Source organism: Heptranchias perlo, chromosome 17, assembly GCF_035084215.1.
Source record: "Heptranchias perlo isolate sHepPer1 chromosome 17, sHepPer1.hap1, whole genome shotgun sequence".
NCBI classification, from domain to species: Eukaryota; Metazoa; Chordata; class Chondrichthyes; order Hexanchiformes; family Hexanchidae; genus Heptranchias; species Heptranchias perlo.
The window spans coordinates 27,891,282-27,917,535 of NC_090341.1; the positions used below are offsets into that span (position 1 = coordinate 27,891,282).

Sequence of the window (26,254 nt, forward strand, 5' to 3'; positions counted from 1 at the left end):
GTACATCTGACTTAGAGAAACAGTGCATGTCAGCAGGATGTAGGGTGGGAGGAGGCCATGAAGTGCCTTGTAACAGAAGACAAGAATTTTGAAATCAAGTGCTGGAGAACAGGGAGCCAGCGGAGGCTGGCAAGACAAGGGTGATGGGTCAGCAGGATTTAGTACAGGACATGATGTGAGCTGTAGAGTTCTGGATAAATTGAGTTACTTTTTTGATGTCTAAAGATGTGTTGAACTTCCAGGTTTTCCCCAGGTTATTAATTTCCTTGGTGGCCCATTATCTGTATGCATTTATGGCATCCAACATCCCTGGTGATCTAAGGAAGGGGTTATCAGTCCATGATACCCAAAGTATGAGATAATCCATATTCTTTGATAGACGAGGAGGCTTACATACTGGACGCTCTGGGTAACATTGGTTTAATGAATGTTATTGTACAGTGCAAGTTATATATTCAGAATCCTTAGTATCTATTTAACAGGTCACTTGCTTTTGCCACAAGGACAAAATTCATCACAGATAACTTCTAAAGAGCTGGGAGTCTATGGAATCTACAGGAAAATTAAATGTTGTGGATATTCTATGTCATTCCAATTAGCCTTGCAAAGCCACTGGAGATAAACATCAATGATAATAGCGGAGAGGAAATACTACTAATCCTGAGTGCAGAAGAAATGGGTGAATTCTTGTTCATCCACCACACATTTCAGTTCAAGTGGCCAACAAGGACCTCCAGATGGCCAAATATGAAAAGATAATCTAACAACAGGTGAGGTGGTCAATGATCAAAAGATTTTTCATGGCAAAATAAAATATTACTGCAATCGTCAGTTAAAATACAGTAGCAGGAATACTCATTAACATGTTGTCCTTATAGATTTTATTTTCTTTCAATTTCAGTGAAAAAGTCTAGTGGCAGGGCTTCCCCGATGGCTCAGTAAGTTATCCAGATTGGATGAGCCATACAGACCAAAAAGGTCCCAGGTTCGATATGTTAACTATGTGATCACAGCTGGGGTGGTGGCAAGGCAGTTCAAATGGCCTTGTTGCCCTTGGAGTAAGCAGCAAAATTGGGCTCCTGGTCAATATACAATGACTCCTGGCAGAAGTGCAAATGTATGGGCATTAGACAAGAACAAGATGGGGCTCAGATATCATGCCTCTGTCAGGGGGAATAGCCTGTTGACATTCATTATCTAGGTGTGAATAATGGTTATTTGGGTGAGATATTGGAGAGATCTCAGCACTTGTAAAACTACACCAGTAAGTAGGCAACACCTTAGGACAGGAGAGGAAAAACGTTTGTTGATTCAGGGTCATCCTCAAGTGCCCTCGGATGATTGACTTGTGGCAGTAGATTTTTTTTTTGTAATATGGAAGCATCTGACGATCATTGTTTCACATTACACAATGAATATTCCGTAACAGAACACATACTGTAAACATCTATTATCAGTGTGTCTGGTGCATCTTCCCCAATGTAAACAGTTCCCTTGGACTTTTCAATATTAATTGTGTCCACATGTACATGTTACATTGGTAATTGCCTGTGATGCCTGTAGGTGTAATAGGACCTTCCCAACTTAATGGACTTACGTAACATTTTGGCAGTCATAAAAGCCTGATACACTCTGGAATTCAAATATTAAAAAAGTGGTTTGTGTCTGCATGCGGTTGCAGGCTCTGGTCAGCGCATGTCCAATGGAGCAACATTCAGATCTTTCAGTGCCATGTTATTTTTGTGCAACTGATCTTGCTTTCTTTGAGGCAATTTAATTTTTAAGTTTCTGCTTTTAATTGTATTTATTTTTGATCCCTCTAGGCTTTAAATATGTTTTCTGGTGCTAGGTAGATTACCTTGCTCCCTTTACAGCCCTACTGCTCGGCTTCAGTTTGCCCCTCTGCCCCCACCACTCTTTTAACCAAATAGCACGCCTCTGTTCATGGCCCTGCTTTGCCTCTCCCACACTCTTTTATCCAACTATTGGAGAATTTTGTAGGTTCAGCTTGCGACCTCATTGTGCCTCTCACCCTCTGCACCCCCCACCACCCCCCCCCCCACCCCAGTCTAATTCTCCCTCTGGTTTCCCTGACTCCTATTCTGGGCCAACAATGCTCCCTGTGGTCATCAGATTCTGGGCCCTTGTCGACCACTGCTGGTCTGCACCCATGTGGGCTCCCAGCCTATTGTCGGGCGCTGATGCTCCCCGCCCTGCTTTTCAGCTTCCCTACTTATGGCTCTGGTTTGGCAATTCAGCATTTCCTCCCTATCTCCTGAGGCCCACTGGCTATCCACTACCCTGCCCCAACTCAAGCCCGAGATTCACTTTCCACCCCCCTCCCCAAGCCACAGCTGCGACTATAGCTGCTGCCATTGCTGTCTCTAATGGCTGTTGCCGACACCTCCAGGGCTGTTGCCATCTTCTGTTTCTGGCTATGAGTTGTTACCCCTCCCCCCAACCTCCGCTGAGGCCTGGTCTCACTCTCCACCCCAATTCTCACTTCCTAGCTCTGCCGTTCCGTGCCCCCCCCACCCCAATCCTAGCTGCCAATATAAATATTATTAAACTTTAAAAATACGAGATCCAAAGATCCAGACGGTTATACAGAATTCAGCCCGAGCCAGAAGTCTCCATCTTCGAGGTCTACCAACAACAACAGCTTGCATTTATAAAGCACCTTTACTGTAGTAAAACATACCAAGGCGCTTCACAGGAGCATTATCAGACAAAATTTGACACCGAGCCACATAAGGAGATATTAGGACAGGTGACCAAAAGCTTGGTCAAAGAGATAGGTTTTAAGAAGCGTCTTACAGGAAGGAGAGAGAGGTAGAAAGGTGGACAGGCAATATTGCGGCGATCCAGCGATCCATTCTATATTCTGAATGTAAAGGCCTTCAGGGGCAAACATATTTTGTAACTAGTAGAAGTCAACTTATTTCACTGATGGGTAAGACTTTGGCACCCATCTCCCAGGTCACATTAAAAGGGTTCAGATTTCAGTAAATTTTGATTAATCTTTTCCTACATAACAACATGAACTCCACTTCAAAAGTAACTAATTGGCTATAATGCACTATGGAATGATATATTATACAAATGCAAATTTGTTCTTTATCATTGCACACAGTAATGCAAGCGCAAGACATTTTTAACCATCAAATGCGTATATAAAAAAAAGTTTAATTATGTGGCCAAACTCAGCTTCCCCCACAAGCACCCTCATCCCTCCGCTGATCTATAACCGCTTCCCCTCTCTCTTCCCTTAGTAAAAACTGATTTTAGTAGTCCCTAATTATTTTGCAAGATCTAAGACCATTGCCCTTGCTGCTAAACATTTTTCTGGTAATAGATTCATTGATGTGGAACTGAAAAAGTAGGACCCAAGTTGCTTGGAGTCATTAAGCTGGAGTGCAAGTTGGAGACACTCCAGCACACAAGGGAGGGAGAGGAGTATCTGGACAGTTTGCTCCAGACCTCGGTCTCACCTTGTGGAGAAGTACAGGATCAGAACAGGGTTGGTGTGACCGATAGTATACAGAGTAAGGGGAATCCAGGTGAGATATAGAGAATGGATCCGCAGAAACTGATTCTATCCATCAGGTAGGATCGCACAGGTACTTGCTACCTGTGAGGATAAGGATAAAGACTGTCGGAAGGACAGCCAGAATGCTGACCAGGTCGTACCCTCTAAGTTGAATTTGCGCCTGCAATTCATTCAATTTGTTCCTTATACTCCATGCGTTTGTATACAGAATGCTTATTTGGGCCACATACCCTAACCTGTCCTTCTGCTCTAATGTTGTTTTTCTCACACATTTCTTATTTCTCTCTCCTGATTTAATTACTTTACATCTTTTAGTTTTCCCTTTGTCTGTAGTGCCTAAAGCATAATTTCTAACTATTACCCTACTCTCTTCCTTTTCATTTGTTTTAGCATTATTATTTATGCTACCTTTTCTACCAGACCCCTCCCCCCATTTACTAGTTTAAAGTCCTTGTGACCACCCTATTTATCCTTTCCACTAGGACCCTGGTCAGGTGGAGCCCGTCCCAATGGTACAGCTCCTTCCTGTCCCGGTATTGGTGCCAATGTCCCATGAAATGGAACCCTTCCTTCCCACACCAGTCTTTCAACCACATGTTCACCTCTCTAATCTGCTTATCCTTACGCCAATTTGCACATGGCTCGGGTAATAATCCAGAGATTTAAACCCTTGAGGTCTTGTTTTTTAATTTAGCTCCTGGTACTCTCTGAACAGGACCTCTTGCCTACTCTTTCCTATATTGTTGGTCCCAACATGGACCACAACGACTGGATCCTCTCCCTCCCTCTCCAATATCCTTTCAAGCCAGTTTGAGATGACCCTCATCCTGTGCGCTTAGGACAACTTTCTGCAACATTATGTCCCAGAACCAATAAGGGGGAGGTCATATTAGATTCAATAATGAGTAATGAGCCAGATTTAGTTAACAGCCTAACGGTGCATGAACATTTATCTTACAGCGATCATAATATGACCGAATTCAACGCTGTGTTTGAAAGGAAGAAACCCGTATCAGCTAAGGTTCTAAATTTAGGTAAGGCTGACTTCAGTGGGATGAGATAGAAATTGTCCACAGTCAACTGGGCAAACCTTTTAATGGGTAAAATGACAGAAAATCAGTGGGAGGTGTTCAAAAAAAATTTAACGTGATACCGAACCAGTTTATAAAGGGCAAGAGCTCTACTTGCTAAAAAAAAAAGCCATGGACGAGAAAAGAGGTGAGGGACAACATAAAACTAAAATAAAAAGCATTAAAAATGCAAAAAAATAGCATAGATCCTGGCAACTGGGAGAAGGTGACAAAACAGATAGTAAGAGCTACAAAAGGGGAGTATGAAAAGAAACTTGCAAGGGATATCAAAATCAACACAAAAATTTTTTACAATTATATATTAGGAAAAAAACGCTGGTTAAGAGCAATATGGGCCCCTTAAAAACTGATAATGTGATATTGTAAATGAAAATAAGGAAATGGCGGACATGTCAAATAATTACTGTGTGTCAGTATTTACAGTAGAGGAAGAGGATAGCATGCTGGACACCCCAAGGAAACTAATTTTGAATCAGGGACATAAGCAAATTAACAGTAATGAAGAAAATAATGACACTAAAGAGTGACAAATTCCCAGGCCCAGATGGTTTCCATCCCAGGATTTTAAAGGAAGTAGGTGAGAACATTACGGATGCCCTAACTATAATCTTCTAAAGTTCTCTCCATTCAGGAATCGTTCCTTTAGATTGGAAATTTGCACATGTCACTCTGCTATTTAAGAAAGATGAGAGAGGGAAACCAAAGAATTATAGACCAGTTAGCCTAACATCTGTTGTCAGGAAATTACTAAAGTTTATGATTAAGGATAGAGTGACTGAACACCTTGAAAATTTTCAGCTGATCAGAGAGAGCCAGCATGGATTTGAAAAGGGTAGGTCATGCCTGACGAACCTTGAAGAGATGAATAAAGTAGTGGACAGACGAATGTCTATGGATGTTGTTTATATGGATTTCCAGAAGGCATTTGATAAAGTCCCTCATAAGAGACTGTTAGCTAAAGTTGAAGCTCATGGAATTGAGGGCAAATTATTGACCTGGTTAGTAAATTGGCTGAGCGGCAGGAGACAGAAAATAGGGATAATGGGCAGGTACTCAAATTGGCAGGATGTGACTAGTGGTGTCCCAAAGGGATCTGTGTTAGGGCCTCAACTATTCATTGTATTTATTAATGACTTAGATGACAGGATAGAGAGCCACATTTCCAAGTTTGTTGAGGACACAAGATAGGCAGCATTGTAAGCAATGTAGATGGAAGCATAAAATTACAGAGAGATATTAACAGATTAAGTGAATGGGCAAAACTGTGGCAAATGGATTTCAATGTAGGCAAGTGTGAGGTCATCCACTTTGGACCTAAAAAGGATAGATCAGAGTAATTTCTAAATGGTGAAAAGCTCAAAACAGTGGAGGTCCAAAGAGACTTAGGGGTCCATGTACATAGACCATTAAAATGTCATGGATAGGTGCAGAAAATAATCAAAAAGGCTAATGGAATGCTGGCCTTTATATCTAGAGGACCAGAATACAAGGGGTAGAAGTTATGCTGCAACTACACAAAGCTCCACACCTGGAGTACTGTAGTCAGTTCTGGGCACCACACCTTAGGAAGGATATATTGGCCTTGGAGGGAGTGCAGCTTAGATTTACTAGAATGATACCTGGACTCCAAGTGTTAAATTATGAGGAGAGATTACACAAACTAGGGTTGTATTCCCTGGAATTTAGAAGATTAATGGGTGATTTGATCGAAGTTTTCAAAATATTAAGGGGAACTGATAGAGTTGATAGAGAGAAACTATTTCTGCTGGTTGGGGAGTCTAGGACTAGGGGGCATAGCCTAGAAATTAGAGCCAGGACTTTCAGGAGTGAAGTTAGGAAACACTTCTACACACAAAGGGTGGTAGAAGTTTGGAACTCTCTTCCGCAAACGGCAGTTGATGCTAGCTCAATTGTTAATTTTAAATCCAAGATTGATAGATTTTTGTTAACCAAAGGTATTAAGTGATATGGGGCTAAGGCCACAATCAGCCATGATCTCATTGAATGGCAGAACAGGCTTGAGGGGCTAAATGGCCTACTCCTGTTCCTATGTTCCTAATACAGACAACAAATTCAAGAATCATGAGAACATGTCAGACAATCAAATTTCCACTTTCACAAACTCAAACAGATGGAAGATTCCATTATCTTAGCTGAATGAAAGCACCCATTTCTATGTTGTTATGGTCTGGTATATGGTAGGAGTGTGCGTATACACACATGTGGGGGAGGGAGGAGGGGAGGAGGAAACGTCTGTAAATATTGTTTGACTTCCTTTTTGCAGTCTCCTAGCAGTTTTGGATCTCAAGGAATATAGATATTTCGTTCTTCAATTCGATAAACATTTATCTTGCTATTGATGCTTGCAAATGTGAAACAAGTCTCCAAACCCAGCTCACTGTCACCTGTTTCTACTTAAAATAACATACCAAATAATTAGTTGTGCCTCATTATATGTATTATGTATTACACATTTTTAGAAATCTGTCTCACTCATTTGATTTGACCAGAACTCAATGAAAGAGGCAAGACATTAAAGGTCAGCATCATTACTGAGAAAACGTATATGAGGTTAATAATAGTGTTTCTTTCTCCACAGATGCTGCCTGACTTGCTGAGCTTCTCCAGAATTTTCTGTTTTAATTTCAGATTTTCAGCATCCGCAGTATTTTGTTTTTAATAATACAGCCTGTTAGCTGAATCCACAAATGCGCTGGATTTGAGTCCCTGAAAATGGTCCTACTCATAAGTTTAATCAGCACTTTGTCTACATGAAAAATAAATATCATCTGCTTTAAACATCATACTTTGATACGAATAATATCTATTTGAAATGGGCAACAGCAATTTACAAGTAGCAAGGTGTTGAATGTGAACCAGCAAATGATAAAGATATATTATATAAAGGGAACATCCAAGATAGCCTGGAGCATAGATCTCAACTCCTCTGCTAATTTAGGTTTGTGAACCTATTCTTACCAACTTGTTCACCTATACATGCTAATACTAGAAAATCCAACCCTGTGGAAAGCTTAGCAATATGATACACTGCTTTACAGGCAGAAAAAAATGTATTGTTACTTGTGTTATAATAGGAAGGAAGCCATGCATTAATCTAATTGCTCAAAGACTTAAGACATTAAAAGCCCGTTATCCTATGCAAAATGAGTAACTTTAAGGAATATATGAATGGGTCAGGAGAAAGCATGTATCCATAAAGGTTCGGAGAGAAATAATATATGCATGCAGACAATATACAGACAATATCTAGTCGGTGAACAAACTCTACATTAGGAAGAAGCATTTATATTTTTTCAGGTTTTGGATTCAAAAGCTAGGAAACTCATCTTAAAGCTGAATAATCGGTTCATGTTTGAGCCCAACCAGAATGTAACATGGATCGACCCCTGCAAGATCAACAGTAAAAGTGGGTGTGTATCTGTCACTAGACCACCAGGTACATTGCCTGTGCACAGGTGGAAATCCACACTGACTTCTTTTGAAAAGGGATCAACGCATTTGAATACACAACTGTCCAAAATTGGATATTGCACAAATCCTTACCTGACTTCGGCCACAGGAAGAACAGCTGCTCATTAACAAGTCAACAAAGAAAATAAGACAAATGAATCATATAAACCTTAAAAGGCACAGGCTCAAAGTCTGATCTGTGGTGAGTTAGTCGATTCCAGCTAAGCAGCAGTGGGGATGCTGCAAGTGGACAAAGCACCAAGAAAAAGCCATAATTCCTACTTCTGATCATTATCCAGGAACCCTTGATAGACGAGAGTGTCTGTGTGTGTGTGTATAGAAAAAATAGAGTCACTAGTGATGGTATCAGCCATAATCAACGGCCACTTTGTCCAGCCCCATGTATGAGCAATGGCCACTTTGGCAAGATTACTGAAAAACAATCTGCACCCATGGAACTCTTCCTCAGTATCAGTTAGTGCCTTCATGAGAGGAGAGGGAAGGAGAGAAAGTTGGAGAAGTTAAGAAATAGAGAATAAAACAAGGTAGAAAAGACTACAAAGGATCATTAAATCCAAATCGATTGTGGTTCAAATTTAGCCAAAATGCAGGTTTCACAGAAATAGAATTTCAGGTGTAAGTCAGACCAGTCAGATCAAAATGCATCTGTTCCCTTTGTAAAATAGCATTTAAGCAATTTAGATCCCTTCACAGATGTATCATGGCATCTTGCAAGATTGTGACAGCTGTGTCCACATTTGAAGTCAGCAGCTACAAGCTGGCGACCCTTAAAAAGATAGGTGACTGTAACTTAGGAACATCATCCCTCCTTGATTTCTAAATATTGTTCTACTCTTGCTATATGCTCCATATCAGTCCAAGGACTTTCCCACACATAAGTTGGTAGTCTAGTGTAAGTCTTCGAACTCTGTGCTGATTTAATGATTCATATGTTTGATTTACTGTTTCATTCACCTCTTTTTCCCAATATCTATTTTAATGTAATAATGTATCAATGGGGTGGATGTTCAATTTCCTATTGGTGTAGAGCTGCCATGTGTGAGACTTTCTTATAGATCTTGAGGGATCCTAATTCTTGCATACTGGCAATGGTTCATCACACGAGTTTAAATTTTAAAAAAATGTAGTTGAATGGGTCCAAATCCAAACGTCAAATTAATTTTGGAAAATCATCCCAATCATTTAGACTTAAATGTTCCAAGGATCTCCAGTAAAAGGTAGCCACTGTCTACCACAAGGAGTGTTCAATGCTGGCCAGTTTGAATATTTTAAATTTCTTATCTGTGCACAGGGGAGCCAGTGAGACCCGCCTCTGCAGTGAAAGATAGGCTTGATGCAAATTATTTGTTTATTTTTTAGTTCAAATTTTCCCTGAATTGCTCAGAATCTAACCAGTTGGAGTCCTGAAATAAAAACAGAAAATGCTGGGAACACTCAGCAGGTCAGGCAGCATCTGTGCTTTTGATTTAATGTTTAATTCACTGCCACTTCTCTTCCAGGAATGCCCCACCTTGAAGAAGTTCTGTTTCTCTCTCCACAGATGCTGCCTGACCTGCTGAGTGTTGCCAGCATTTTCTGTTTTTATTTCAGATTTCAACCATCCGCAGTATTTTGCTTCAGTTGGAGTCCTGACCTGTTTAAAACAAAATTCAGCTGCATAAAAGCAGATAACAGTTTTTTTAAAAATGGTACTTTAACTTTACAGATGCCTTCTTTACTAAGTGAAAGGATACATCATATAATGCAATAGTACGCAGCCTTCACATGAAAGATGGGTTTTCAGGCCACCTAGAAAAAAAGAATTACAATACACAGAGCTTCCTGTTGTTTTCAATCAATACAGCATGGCTCCAATTACCTTCTTTAAGGAGCTGTAATCTGAGAAAAGATCTAGGCAACTGTACAGAAGAACCTTTTATGAAGGAAATAACATTGCTTGGCAAGATCCTGGAATAAATAGTGCAGGCACAAATATGGGATTATGAATGTCAGACCTTTACTAAAATACAAGTGATCATTTAGCATTCATATTACAGTTGAGAGGTCCCTGATCCCATTTGTGTTGTTCTGTGCTGTGCAGTGTAGTACTAGATTTGTAACATTTTAAGATGTTTATGTATGAAAATATCCTAATCTAGTTTTGTGCAGAACCCATGACCTTTAGAAAGATACATTCATTGTTGAGTTATCCAATTCACCACTGCCTACAGTATCTGGTATATAATTCCATAAACATTATTCAACGAGGATCCACAAAACATAATTTTGTTACATTTGCGCAATTATATTTTATTGAACAGGCACTTCCTGCAAAATTTTATTTTTAGATCTGTAGCTGTAATCATAAAACATTAGGCATAATTGTAGCATGTTACGGAAATGAGATTTTGTTTTAGTGTTTAATGGTCCCTATGGGGAAATGATCCATACTGTACATTCGGGCATAATTGGCTTCTATCTACCCAGCTTGAACTGTCAAGATGACAATTTTTTTGTTATTTCTATCCATGATCTAAAGCTACTGCAAGACCATTAAAAGGAGTGTAACTGGAATGATCATTCAATCTTCAAAAGTTTCTGGTTAAACGTTTTTTGGGGGGGGGTGGGTAGGGGAGAAGAGCTGGTCGGAAAGAATGTTTCTTAAAAACATGTTCATCAAGGTGATAGATGTCAGTACTGAAAAATGAAATCTTTGTCTACTTGTTTCACCTGGTGTCAATATTTGGCAGAACAGGCTCAAGGGGCTGAATGGCCTACTTCTGTTCCTATGTTCCTAAAGCACTCCGGGTTCGATACAGTATGGGTTAGATGCAAACTCTCTCAACAATGCCTCATTGATATTCCTTCCTCTCAGTACCAGTAGGACATTTGCCTTTCCCACACCAAGTACCTTTAATGGCATCCTTAACGGCACAAGTGATGTGCCACAAACCAGATTTCCACCTGCGATATACCTATGTAGCATTTACTTGTCGCAACCGTGCATTTGGCCTTTGTCCAGCACTTCTCACAGGGAGGATGGCCAAGTTTTAGGGCAGGAGAACTCAGTACAAGAAAGGAATGGGAAAGAAATTTTTCTAAAAATCAGAAAATGTAAAATAATATAAAATTCATGATGCAGCAACTGGAAGGCAAAAAAGTTAAACTTCAGTTCTTTGTAACTGTATAACTTTGAAAAGGATGCTGATGGTGCAATTCTATTGGCTCCCACTGGTAAAATATTACATATCTTCATTGCTGAACCCTAGCTGGCAGTCAAACAGTCACTTGAGGTGCATGGTATAGCATTGAGGCTCTTGATACAGCAGAAAAGTAAATATAGAAGAGAATACATCACCACTATGGGCTGAACCTGCAAACACAAAGATGGGAATGGAGCACTTCAACAGTCACATCATTATGCTGCTCAAAATCAAGAAATTTCAAAGCAACCTCAGGTACATATTGTGATTGCAGGGAGAGGAAGATTGAAACCAGGAGAAGGGCGAACTGCCTGTGGAGGCATGACAGGTGCCGGCAGCTTGACCACATTATTTACATGAGGTCCAAGGCCCAATTTCGGGTCGGCCTCCAGCCTCCCGGTTTGGACGCATGTTCTGGCTGCATCGTCACCTTTGCGCACAAAACTAGGCCCTGATGAATTTCCACCATCTCCTTCAGTTCATAGAGCATGGATTGACCATAGCACTGCCCAATAGCTCAGTGTGTTTATCCAGTGAGTATCTCAGCCAAACAGGCCAGGCAAGTCCCAGATTTGATCCCTGGATCTGAGTTGCCAGATCTCATATTGGTTGCTGGTATTAGAGCCACAGTTGGTGCAAAAATGGGCCAGGATTCCTGTTTCTGATCTCTATTCAGTCATCCCTTCTAGAACTAAGTGTCTGGAAGTCAGGTGAGGAAAGGATCAGGGGTGGCTCTGATGCTCCTCTGCAGTTAAATAGCCTGACAACAATCACTGGAAAGGCTCACACATGAATAATGGCCACTTGAAAGAGATGCCAGAGGATTGCCAGTATCTATGGGACCATATGTCAGAAAGGAATCAACGACTTCAAGAGAGGAAGGGAGAAAACTGGCAAGAAAGAAAATATTGCTCAGTCAGTTCTACAAGTCTAGAGAAAACCAACATTAGTTGCACTTCTATTAAGTAAGTAAGCTCTTACAATCTTTTATGCCTACTGTAGACAACTCATCTAAAAATAGTTAAAGCCAGTGCTGTCGGCAGGTTAGCACCGAAGATGAAATGTCACCCGAGTGCATGCTGGAATCTTATTTGACATAGTTTAAACTAACATTGTGTGACGGGATAGAATTGGATTACTGAGGAAAAAAACTACTATTTGTGCATTTTATTAGCCAATTAAAGCATTCGGTAAACAATGGGAAATTCAGATGTTCTATTAAAATTGCTGGCAGGAAATCCATGCTGACTGTTTTTGGCAGCATTCAAATGATTTTTCAGTAGCTACATTGTGCTACAAAGTTAAGTTTTCTTTTAAAGTTGTTTATCTCAATTGTGGTAAAACCTTCATTTAAGACAAAATTGTAGACCAGGCTTTGCATTTGAAAAAGCAATTAGAATTACAATCACATCAGCACAGAAGTGCTAAAATTCATGGCAAAGTGGACACGGCAATTAACAAGGAGTTGGCTACACAATCAGACCTGTACTGAGCCAGTTTGGACAAATCCAGATTCGAAATTGAAATTCTAAGATTCAGATTTTGAAGACTTAAATCTATTTAAACATTAACTAGATTTGAATCCTGAAGTCCAATCCCAAGTACAATATTTGAAAATGATGAATAACAAATTAGTCTAAAGATTTAACAAATCATAATTACACAGATTGATTTTTTACTTAAGAAATGAAAAATAGTGCTGGATTTGTCTAAGAGTTCGGTTGTTGTGTGGCACATTACCTCAGACAGAAAAGATATAGCTCTGAATTGCACTGTGGCATGCTAGTGCACGAATGCTTATTGCATTCATATGCAATTCCTCTCCCTGTTATATTAACAGAGGTGCAGATCTATTTATTTTAAATGATCAGTCACGTTTTGGGATTTTTGATTTTTTTACACTGTGATGATTTAGGAATGAGATATGTTGTGTTTCAAAACAAAGTAAATTTGCATAGGTTTAAAAAGCAGCTTTGAGATACAGGGGGCTTTGATGCATTAATGAACCAACTATCCTTATTGTTTTCTGCAATCATTGGGGACATTAAGCAATTTGCTACCCCATTTCCAATGGCCTAACAAAACAACCACGCCTATTATGGTGGGTATAATTCTATTTGCATGAGCCAGCATGAGATATCAGCTGACAACATACTTTTGGAAGAGACGGGTAGTTGGTTTGTTCGACAAGGCTACTGACAAATCCCAGAATGGGGAAGAAGTCAGAGCTCCCGCCCTTCCAGCTCCTGTGAATACTCAGAACATAGGAAAAAAATAGAGACACTTGAATAGTCAGGTTTGAAACTAGAGACTTCAAGGTATAGGGTTGGGATGCCAAGCTGGAAACTAAACGTAGGAGGTCAGTTTTTACAGTTAGATGTTATTTGGAAAGGAAGCTCATGCCAAAAACATGTCAGCCCAAAAAGGGAAGGCTCATGGTTTATCCTTTTTCAAGGAGAGATGTGAGATTGAATGAAGGAAATGGAATTTTCTACCATGTTAGCCCAGGGGGCCAATGTCGACTGGGGCTTCCAGAGTGTCACATCACTCCTGCACTCTACAGAGTCGTAGGAGTGCTGAGACGCAGCCCGAGGAGAGTGGCCTTGTCGCCATGGTTGACGCACCTGCTGTCCTCTCTCAGGACGACTGCATGCCTGCTCCACACCACCTACTTTGCTAGTGCCCTCATCAGTGCCACATAGCCAGCTGGTCTAGACTGTCCCGGCCCAAGCCGAGGTGCTGCAGTTTGTAGCCGGGCCCTCAAGGCCCAGAGCTGCTCGAGGTCACCCAACCCAATCATCTAAAGTGTCCACAATGGAAGCTCAGCAGCCTTCCACCTCCGAAGCTGTAGCCACTGGGGATACACTTTGTAGGAGCACTAGGATAGCTAAACGAGCACAGAAGACAGGCATTAAGCATTTGCACAAGGGTGATTCATAATTTAGCCAGTTATATTACACAAATATGAATCAAGTTGTTGGAGTAAAGTTTTTGTTCTGGATTTGGTATTGATAGCGGTGTTAATATTTGTAGAGAAGTGAGGGCAAGACCCATGAGGCTGGACTGAAGGAAGGCAATCAGAGGGTGGGTGTGAGGACAGTAGATATAAGGATGGTGAGACTATTGGAGTAGGAGGAAGAATAAATGGTAACATTTTAAAAGCAGCTCCTCTAAACTTCCTGATTCTTCTTGCAAAATCATTCATTTCTGTACACATCACTTAAGGAACCATTTATTTAGATTTTTCTTTAACTATGTGAAATGCAACTAACAACACTTTTCGTTAGTAGGATTATCCTTTATTTATTCAGCAGCTTCCCTATTGTGTGTAAGATATTTTATGGGCAAAATTGGACTGGCTACTTTTTTGATTGAAAGATTGCACAAAACTGCTATGTGAAAAGAACACATATATAATAAAAAAGAATATCTGTGCCAACATTTTCACTTGTATACCATTGGATGGGCACATACCAACTGAAAGCAGCTTTCCCTTCCCTACCTATCTACAGTAGATCAGTCAGTTGCTTTACCACCAGGAGACTACAGTGCCCACTTTCAGAAAAGACTCCCTGGATTTGGTCAATCATCCATCACAAAGCTACCTCCCCATTAGGCTTACAGGATTTAAAAAAAAACACAGTGCTATGAGGAATATTTCAAAATAAACTTAACATGATTCAAATCAAGACATTTTGGATTTATTAGTCTAGTATGACCCTCATCCCTATTTAATGGGAAAACTACTAATAAAGGGAAAATGTCACCTTGCTAAAGGAAAATCAAACAAGACAACTTTTCACGTTTTGAAATATGAAGTGTTGCTGGGTTTCCTGAGCTGCATTCTACACAAACTCCAACTCATCCAAAATCCCACTGTGTACATGTTGCACCAAGACTCGCTCGCTCATAATCACTGTCCTCACTGACCTCCATTGGGTCCTTGTCCCCCAATTGTTGAAATCAAAACCCCTCACCCTCATTTACAAATCCTTTTGTGTATTTGCCTCACCCTACAGGCACATATCCACACTGAGAATTATGGTCTGCTACCTTGTTAAGTTTCTTCAGCTGACATTGATACCTTTGGGAAGCCCCATGAACTCAAACATCAAACTTGAGAGAGAGGCGGGTTTCTGATGGAAAACATTGTTAGGAGCGTTTCAAACACATAGAATGCTATTGTATAAGTAATTTTAATTTTCTTTTATAATTTGTAATTTATGGCTTTACTATATTACATACGTCATTCCATTATTAAGTTTCTCAGTTCAGCGAGAGCCCAAGATTGCCTCCAGGCCGTGTTGCCTGCCTGGTGCCAGGGTTAAGGACTTCTCCTCGCGGCTGGAAAAGAACTTGGAGCATGAGGGGGAGGATCCAGTTGTCATGGTCCACGTAGGAACCAACGACATAGGTAGAACTAAGAATGAGGTTCTGCTGAGGGAGTTTGAGGAGCTAGGGTCCAAATTAATAAGGCAGAACCTCAAAGGTAATAATCTCTGGATTACTACCTGAGCGACGTGCAAATTGGCATAGGGTCGAACAGATCAGAGAGTTAAATGCGTGGCTCAAAGAGTGGTGTGGAAGGAAGGGGTTTCAATTCATTGGGCACTGGCACCAGTACTGGGGAAAGAGGGAGCTGTTCCGACGGGACGGGCTCCACTTAAACCGGGCCGGGACCAGCATCCTGGCGAATCGAATAACTAGGGCTGTAGACAGGGCTTTAAACTAAAAAGTGTAGTGGGGGTGGGGGTGGGGGGGGAAGGTGTCAGGTGAGGGGAAATTTAGAAATCTAATGAGAAAAGTTAAAGAATTAAACAGTGTAGTGACTTGGGTAAAAATAAGCAGAGTGTGGCAGGAAGGGACAGAGTTTACCAATAATAGTGCAACAACAAGTAAGGTCAAAGCAGGAAAAAATGGTAAAAAGTCAAAATTAAAGGCTCTTTATCTGAATGCATGGAGCATTCGTAACAAGATAAATGAAATAATTGCACAAATAGAGATAAATGGGTTGGACCTAATAGCCGTTACAGAAACATGGTTGCAAAATGACCAAGGTTGCGAACTAAATATTCCAGGGTACGTAATATTTAGAAAAGACAGGCAGAATGGACAAGGAGGGGGTGTAGCCCTAATAATAAAGGATGACAGAAGGACAGTGGTGAGAAAGGATCTTGGCTCGGAAGATCAGGAAGTAGAATCAATATGGGTGGAAATTAGAAATCACAAGGGACAGAAAACACTGGCAGGAGTAGTTTATAGGCCCCTTAATAGTAGCAATAGTGTTGGACAGAGTATTAATCATGAAATAATGTGAGCCTGTAACAAAGTAAATGCAGTCATCATGGGAGGCTTTAATCTGCATATAGACTGGGCAGATCAAATTGGCAAAGGTAGTTTGGAAGATGAGTTCAGAAAATGTATTTGAGACAGTTTGCTGGAGCAATACATCATGGAACCAACCAGGGAACAGGCTATTTTAGATCTTTTATTATGTAATGAAATAGGGTTAATTAGTAATCTCACAGTAAAAGATTCTCTGGGGAAGAGTGATCATAATATGATACAATTTCATATTGAGTTTGAAAGTGATGTACTTAAGTCAGAAATTAGAGTCTTAAACTTAAATAAAGCCAATTACATAGGTATGAGGGGCGAGTTGTCAAAGGTAGATTGGGAAATTAAATTAAAGGGTTTGACAGTTGAAAAGCAATGGCAAACATTTAAAGAAATATTTCAATATTCTCAACAAATATACACCCCAATGCAAAATAAAAACTCCACCGGAAAAGTGATCCACTCGTGGCTAACTAAAAAAGTTAAGGGGAGTATTTTTTTAAAATTCGTTCATGGGATGTGGGCGTTGCTGGCAAGGCCAGCATTTATTGCCCATCCCTAATTGCCCTTGAGAAGGTGGTGGTGAGCCGCCTTCTTGAACCGCTGCAGTCCGTGTGGTGAAGGTTCTCCCACAGTGCTGTTAGGTAGGGAGTTCCAGGATTTTGACCCAGCGACAATGAAGGAACGGCGATATATTTCCAAGTCAGGATGGTGTGTGACTTGGAGGGGAACGTGCAGGTGGTGTTGTTCCCATGTGGCTGTAGCCCTTGTCCTTCTAGGTGGAAGAGGTCACGGGTTTGGGAGGTGCTGTCGAAGAAGCCTTGGCGAGTTGCTGCAGTGCATCATGTGGATGGTGGATGGTACACACTGCAGCCACTGTGCGCCGGTGGTGAAGGGAGTGAATGTTTAGGGTGGTGGATGGGGTGCCAATCAAGTGGGCTGCTTTGTCCTGGATGGTTTTGAGCTTCGTGAGTATTGTTGGAGCTGTACTCATCCAGGCAAGTGGAGAGTATTCCATCACACTCCTGACTTGTGCCTTGTAGATGGTGGAAAGGCTTTGGGGAGTCAGGAAGTGAGTCACTCGCTGCAGAATACCCAGCCTCTGACCTGCTCTTGTAGCCACAGTATTTATATGGCTGGTCCAGTTAAGTTTCTGGTCAATGGGGACCCCCCAGGATGTTGATGGTGGGGGATTCGGCGATGGTAATGCCGTTGAATGTCAAGCGGATGTGGTTAGACTCTTTCTTGTTGGAGATGGTCATTGCCTGGCACTTGTCTGGCGCGAATGTTACTTGCCACTTATCAGCCCAAGCCTGGATGTTGTCCAGGTCTTGCTGCATGCGGGCACGGACTGTTTCATTATCTGAGGAGTTGCGAATGCAACTGAACACTGTGCAGTCATCAGCGAACATCCCCATTTCTGACCTTATGATGGAGGGAAGGTCATTGATGAAGCAGCTGAAGATGGTTGGGCCTAGGACACTGCCCTGAGCAACTCCTGCAGCAATGTCCTGGGGCTGAGATGATTGGCCTTCAACAACCACTACCATCTTCCTTTGTGCTAGGTATGACTCCAGCCACTGGAGAGTTTTCCCCCTGATCCCCATTGACTTCAATTTTACTAGGGCTTCTTGGTGCCACAATCGGTCAAATGCTGCCTTGATGTCAAGGGCAGTCACTCTCACCTCACCTCTGGAATTCAGCTCTTTTGTCCATGTTTGCACCAAGGCTGTAATGAGGTCTGGAGCCGAGTGGTCCTGGCGGAACCCAAACTGAGCATCGGTTAGCAGGTTATTGGTGAGTAAGTGCCGCTTGATAGCACTGTCGACAACACCTTCCATCACTTCGCTGATGATTGAGAGTAGACTGATGGGGCGGTAATTGGCCGGATTGGATTTGTCCTGCTTTTTGTGGACAGGACATACCTGGGCAATTTTCCACATTGTCGGGTAGATGCCAGTGTTGTAGCTATACTGGAACAGTTTGGCTAGAGGCACAGCTAGTTCTGGTACACAAGACTTCAGCACTACAGCCGGGATGTTGTCGGGGCCCATAGCCTTTGCTGTATCCAGTGCACTCAGCCGTTTCTTGATATCACGTGGAATGAATTGAATTGGCCGAAGACTGGCTTCTGTGATGGTGGGGATATCGGGAGGAGGCCAAGATGGATCATCCACTCGGCACTTCTGGCTGAAGATGGTTGCAAACGTTTCAGCCTTTTCTTTTGCACTTATGTGCTGGACTCCATCATCATTGAGGATGGGGATGTTTGCGGAGCCTCCTCCTCCCGTTAGTTGTTCAATTGTCCACCACCATTCACGACTGGATGTGGCAGGACTACAGAGCTTTGATCTGATCCATTGGTTAGCTCTGTCTATAATATGTTGCTTCCGCTGTTTAGCATGCATGTCGTCCTGTGTTGTAGCTTCACCAGGTTGGCACCTCATTTTTAAATATGCCTGGTGCTGCAGGTGGCATGGTCTCCTACAGTATTAAATGGAAAGAAGAGGCCTATAATGTTGCCTAGAAAGTAATAAGCCTGGGGATTGGGAGAGTTTTAGAAACCAACAAAGGATGACAAAAAAATGATAAAAAGGGAGAAAATAGAATATGAAAGTAAACCAGCAAGAAATATAAAAACAGGTTGTAAGAGCTTCTACAAGTATGTAGAAAGGAAGAGAGTAGCAAAAGTAAACATTGGCCCCTTGGAGGCTGAGACAGGAGAAATTATAATGGGGAAATCAGGAAATGGCAGATGCGTTAAACAAATATTTAATATCTGTCTTCACAGTAGACGACACAAAAAACATACCAAAAGTAGTGGGAAACCAAGGGGTAAATGAGAGTGAGGAACTTAAAATAATTAATATCACTTGAGAAAAAGTACTGGGCAAACTAATGGGACTAAGAGCCAACAAATCCCCTGGACCGGATGGCCTACATCCTAGGCTTCTAAAAGAGGTGGCTGCAGAGATAGTGGATACATTGGTTATGATCTTCCAAAATTCTCTAGATTCTAGAATGGTCCCAGTGGACTGGAAGGTAGCAAATGTTACCTTGCTATTCACGAAGGGAAGAGAGAAAACAGGGAACCACAGGCCAGTTTGCCTGACATCGGTCATTGGGAAAATGCTGGAATCCATTATTAAGGAAGTGGTAACAGTGCCCTTAGAACATCATAATATAATTAGGCAGAGTCAACATAGTTTTATGAAAGGGAAATCATGTTTGACAAATTTATTAGAGTTTTTTGAGGATGTAACTAGATGGGTAGATAAAGGGGAACCAGTGGATGTAGTACATTTGGATTTTCAAAAGGCATTCGATAAGGTGCCACATAAAAGGTTGTTACACAAGGTAAGGGCTCATGGGGTTGGGGGTAATATATTGGCATGGATAGAGGATTGGTTAAAGGACAGAAAGCAGAGAGTAGGGATAAATGGGTCATTCTCAGATTGGCAGGCTGTAACTAGTGGGGTGCCGCAAGGATCAGTGCTTGGGCCTCAGCTATTTACAATATATATCAATGACTTAGATGAAGGGACCGAGTGGAATGTATCCACGTTTGCTGATGATACAAAGCTAGGTGGAAAAGCAAGCTGTGAGGAGGACACAAAGAGTCTGCAAAGGGATATGGACAGATTAAATGAGTGGGCAAGAAGTAGGCAGATGGAGAATAATGTGGGGAGTTGTGAAGTTTGGTAGGAAGAATAGAAAAACAGAATATTTTTTTAAAATGGTGAGAAACTATTAAACGTTGGTGTTCAGAGAGACGTGGGTGTCCTCGTTCAAGAAACACAAAAAGTTAGTATGCAGGTACAGCAGGCAATTAGGAAAGTAAATGGCATGTTGGCTTTTATTGCAGGAGGTTGGAGTACAAGAGTAAGGATGTCTTACTACAGCTGTACAAGGCTTTAGTGAGACCTCACCTGGAGTACTGCGTACAGTTTTGGTCTCCTTATCTAAGGAAGGATATACTTGCCCTGGAGGCGGTGCAATGAAGGTTCATTAGATTAATTCCTGGGATCAGAGGGTTGTCCTATGATGAGAGATTGAGTAGAATGGGCCTATACTCTCTGGAGTTTAGAAGAATGAGAGGTGAACTCATTGAAACATATAAGATTATGAGGGGGCTTGACAGGGTAGATGCTGAGAGATTATTTCCCCTGGCTAGAGAGTCACAGGAAAGGGGGTCGGCCATTGAAGACTGAGATGAGGAGGAATTTCTTCACGCAGAGGGTTATGAATCTTTGGAATTCTCTACCCCAGAAGGCTGTGGATGCTGAGTCATTAAATATTTTCAAGGCTGAGATAGATAGTTTTTTGGTCTCTAGGGGATTCAAGGGATATGGGGATCGGGCAGGAAAGTGGAGTTGAGGTTGAAGATCAGCCATGATCTGATTGAATGGTGGAGCAGGCTCGAGGGGTCGTATGGCCTACTCCTGCTCCTATTTCTTATGTTCTTATAAGGATTTTCAAAAAATATTTTGAGTGACTTCACTGAACACCCATCTTATTTTATTGGTTGCTTTTGCTGAGTGCTCAGTGTTGATTGGCTGTTTTCACGTTATTAGTCATTTTGCATTGGAAGCTTATTTACCCGCTTAAGATAGTTAGATTCCACACCCGTTCGATTGTGATTTGTTGCTGTTTGAAGAATATGAAATTTGAACCAATTAATTGCAAATGTAATGCATACACTGCATAGCAATTAGTACACCTAAGGTGTGATACCTGAAGTGTGATGTACACAGGTGAGTGCTAGAAGACTATCCTTCTAAAGTTTACAGCTTCCTAGGAATTACAGCTAAAAGTGTCCATATTGGTAGTAAAAACATCAAGTAGTATCAAGTGTCAGATGGATATAGTTAATTTTAGTAAAGGTTTGAATATAAGACACAGATGACAAAATACTGCAACTGTAAAAGCTTTAACATAACAACCCTGAATCCAGTTCTACTTATGCTTAGATTTGAAGTCTATGAACATTCAATATTTTAATGTCATATTAATCTGAGCATTCAGCTTTACTAACATTTTTCTGGTCTGTTTTCTGAGCTAGGGTGAAATGTACAATTTTATAGGCTTTCAGTGAAGACATTCATCCAATTTCCAGTAAAAAATATATTCTGCTTCCATCAACAAAATGTACATGATGGCAAACTGTGCTTTGGATATTCTCTGAAATGGCTCCAGCTCACTTTCTCAGATTTGGATAATATTGTATGTATAAAATACACATTCATACACATACACACAGTTTGCCATCATGTGCATTTTGTTGATGAGAGCAGAATATAATTTTTTTAACTGAAAATTGAATGAATGTCTTCAGAGAAAGTCTATAATTATATATTTCACCCTATCTCAGAACACAGGCCAGAAAAATATTAGTCAAGCTGAAAATACCAAGGTGATGATGAAGGAGCCAACAACAGAGCCATTCTTGAGAAGGCCCATTTCTCAGGAGCTCCATTTCATTCTCTGGACTAAATGGCTGCTGTGACTGGTCCCCTTGTACTGATAGGTCTGTTTTATATAGTTGGAAGATATTCAGCTGATGCAAAGATCTCATATTTATGATGTTATGACTTTAAAATGAAATTGAATGTCAGCTTGGCTAAGTGGTAGTACTCTCGCCTCTGTGTCAGAAGTTTATGGCTTCAAGCCCCACGACAGGACTGGAGTATCTAATCTAGGCTGACATTTCAGTCTAGTACCGAGGGAAGGGCTGCATTGTTGAATGAAATAATAAACCGAGGCCCTGTCTGTCTGTTCAAGTGGATGTAAAAGATCCTAGGGCACTATTCTAAGAAAAGCAGGAGTTCTCCCGATGGCCTGACCAACATTTAAAATAGATTATCTGGTCATTCATATCGTTGCTGTTTGTGGAACCTTGTTGAGCACAAATTGGCTGCTACATTTGCCCATGTAACAAAGTGACTACACTTCAAGTAGTAACTAATTAGCTGCAAAGTGCCTTGGAACACCATGAGGACATGAAAGGCACTGTATAAGTACAAGTTCTTCCTTTATCCTAAATATGTTCTCTTCTCAGAAACAATTATTGAAAAGTACTGTGCTCAAAACTTTCTGAAGCGTCAAATTGGGAACTCGTGTCAGTTGAAAAATTCATTACAATTGACAGTAAGAGTGACAGCCATCCAAAGTATCTGTGCAGGAGAGTAGGTGCAGCCCTTCCCTCGGTACTACACTGAAATGTCAGCCTAGATTAGATACTCCAGTCCTGTAGTGGGGCTTGAAGCCATAAACTTCTGACACAGAGGCGAGAGTACTACCACTTAGCCAAGCTGACACTCAATTTCATTTTTAAGTCATAACATCATAAATATGAGATCTTTGCATCAGCTGAATATCTTCCAAATATATAAAACAGACCTATCAGTACAAGGGGACCAGTCACAGATCCACTAAGCGCCTGCACTGATAAAAGTTATGTCCTATAAACTTATCCGTCGCACTGAATCCTCTTGACTATACCACTGCGAGGTTCTACACCCCAGTGAATAAAGTTCGAGGAAGCTTTGGAACTGCAGTGCTAACTGTGTCTTCTGCAAACACTGCCACCAGTCTCACCATCCCATCAATATCCTGCTCCAGAGTGAGTGGACAAATCATCCTCCCCTCCAAAAAAAAATTGCTGGACTATAACTTGGTGTTGTAAAATTGTTTACAATTGTCAACCCCAGTCCATCACCGGCATCTCCACACCAAAAAAAGAGACATCCATGCAGGTTAAGACAGGGCAGAAATGAGAACTTCACTGGTTGCCGTCCCTTTATTAAAAAGTGAACTTTAGAAAAGAAAAAAATACAGAGTATAGGTAAATCTCTAACCGGCCTCAGCCAGAAGTGCCGAGTGGATGATCCATCTCAGCCTCCTCCCGATATCCCCACCATCACGGAAGCCAGTCTTCGGCCAATTCGATTCACTCCATGTGATATCAAGAAACGGCTGAGTGCACTGGATACAGCAAAGGCTATGGGCCCCGACAACATCCCAGCTGTAGTGCTGAAGACTTGTGCTCCAGAACTAGCTGCGCCTCTAGCCAAGCTGTTCCAGTACAGCTACAACACTGGCATCTACCCGACAATGTGGAAAATTGCCCAGGTATGTCCTGTCCACAAAAAGCAGGACAAATCCAATCCGGCCAATTACTGCCCCATCAGTCTACTCTCAATCATCAGCAAAGTGATGGAAGGTGTCGTCGACAGTGCTATCAAGCGGCACTTACTCACCAATAACCTGCTCACCGATGCTCAGTTTGGGTTCCGCCAGGACCACTCGGCTCCAGACCTCATTACAGCCTTGGTCCAAACATGGACAAAAGAGCTGAATTCCAGAAGTGAGGTGAGAGTGACTGCCCTTGACCGAGTGTGGCACCAAGGAGCCCTAGTAAAATTGAAGTCAATGGGAATCAGGGGGAAAACTCTCCAGTGGCTGGAGTCATACCGAGCACAAAGGAAGATGGTAGTGGTTGTTGGAGGCCAATCATCTCAGCCCCAGGACATTGCTGCAGGAGTTGTGCAGGGCAGTGTCCTAGGCCCAACCATCTTCAGCTGCTTCATCAATGACCTTCCCTCCATCATAAGGTCAGAAATGGGGATGTTCACTGATGACTGCACAGTGTTCAGTTCCATTCACAACCCCTCAAATAATGAAGCAGTCCGAGTCCGCATGCAGCAAGACCTGGACAACATCCAGGCTTGGTCTGATAAGTGGCAAGTAACATTCGCGCCAGACAAGTGCCAGGCAATGACCATCTCCAACAAGAAAGAGTCTAACCACATCCCCTTGACATTCAACGGCATTACCATCGCCGAATCCCCCACCATCAACATCCTGGGGGTCACCATTGACCAGAAACTTAACTGGACCAGCCATATAAATACTGTGGCTACTAGAGCAGGTCAGAGGCTGGGTATTCTGCGGCGAGTGACTCACCTCCTGACTCCCCAAAGCCATTCCACCATCTAAAAGGCACAAGTCAGGATTGTGATGGAATACTCTCCACTTGCCTGGATGAGTGCAGCTCCAACAACACTCAAGAAGCTCGACACCATCCAAGATAAAGCAGCCCGCTTGATTGGCACCCCATCCACCACCCTAAACATTCACTCCCTTCACCACCGGCGCACTGTGGCTGCAGTGTGTACCATCCACAGGATGCACTGCAGCAACTTGCCAAGGCTTCTTCGACAGCACCTCCCAAACCCGCGACCTCTACCACCTAGAAGGACAAGAGCAGCAGGCACATGGGAACAACACCACCTGCACGTTCCCCTCCAAGTCACACACCATCCCGACTTGGAAATATATCGCCGTTCCTTCATTGTCGCTGGGTCAAAATCCTGGAACTCCCTTCCTAACAGCACTGTGGGAGAACCGTCACCACAAGGACTGCAGCGGTTCAAGAAGGCGGCTCACCACCACCTTCTCGAGGGCAATTAGGGATGGGCAATAAATGCTGGCCTCGCCAGCGACGCCCACATCCCGTGAACGAATAAAAAAAAACTGGTAAAATCAAGAAATTTAGCCACCCAAATATCCTTATTGATGCCAGTGTTAGTTTCTGGGTAGAAACTTGTTTACCTGGTGGTCGCAAGTAGAAAATCATAAACTGGATGGTAACTTTATCAGCCGTAGCAAAATCCAGGCCAAAGTCATTCTTGCCTTTTCAAAGCACATACAGAGGAGAGTTTCCATTACCTTTGTAGCAATAGTAAGTTGAAGACAGTGTAATAGTTCATGGAAAAGACTGTCATCATGTATAAACTTCAAGTTAAAGCCTTTTACACTTGTCAAAGGAATGCCAGAGCTCAAGAAAAAAGCGACTCCCCCACCCCGACTTTCTGTCTGAAGTAAGAAAGTTAAGTGAGTCATAAAGCTGAACTCTAATTGTGAGGTTTATAACCATTAGTTAAACCCTGAGATTAGTTTGGTATTGAACTCACACACATAGAAAATAAAAAGTGCAAAATATGTATAATTTTTCCCCCTTTTCTCTCTTGCTTTCTTTGGCTGCCTGTCGTCACATCCTGCAGCTGCTTAATGGTATTTCATAAGGTTTTATTTCCTTTTAGTTCTTTTTGTGTTAGTGGTAGCTGTCAGCATGCACAGTGATGTCACTGATGCAGAATGTTGACAAAAGTAGACTAACGTTTTCCGACATTGACAAGTGAGTGGTATTAATGAGGCACAATTCTGGAAGCACATAGGAAATCTGTCAACATCTACAAAGAGACACGACAAGTTAATGTTTTGGGTGTAATCCTTAATAGGAACCGAAATACAAAGGGTTACACATGAAACATGAACCAGTCTTCCAGACACAGATGGACCTGCTGTATGTGTCCAGCTTCTTTTGTGCTCATTTCAGATTCCTGGCATTTGCAGTTTTTTTGCTTTCTATTTGAATGGTATTAACGAGGTTTTTCTTGTGTGGTAATTCACCAGAATGCAGTGTGTTCAGAACATACTGTACAAAGACTATTAGCTCCAATTAACCACAAACAGATTTAACAATAATTATCCTAGCTGCAATTAAAGGTACAGTACATTCCTCCCAAAGATGGACTGAT

General features: G+C 41.8%; 1 protein-coding gene and 1 long non-coding RNA gene across 2 annotated transcripts in view; one reads left to right on the forward strand and one right to left on the reverse strand.

Annotated features, from left to right (window-relative positions):
• Positions 1 to 26,254, reverse strand: part of LOC137334218 (protein FAM107B-like) — a 178,674-nt gene that overhangs the window by 92,976 nt on the left and 59,444 nt on the right. The gene's annotated exons all lie outside the window — the stretch shown is intronic.
• On the forward strand, positions 621 to 7,424 carry LOC137334408 (uncharacterized). Its single transcript, XR_010966139.1, has 3 exons — positions 621 to 770; positions 4,511 to 4,584; positions 7,241 to 7,424. It is a non-coding gene; the product is annotated as an uncharacterized lncRNA (long non-coding RNA).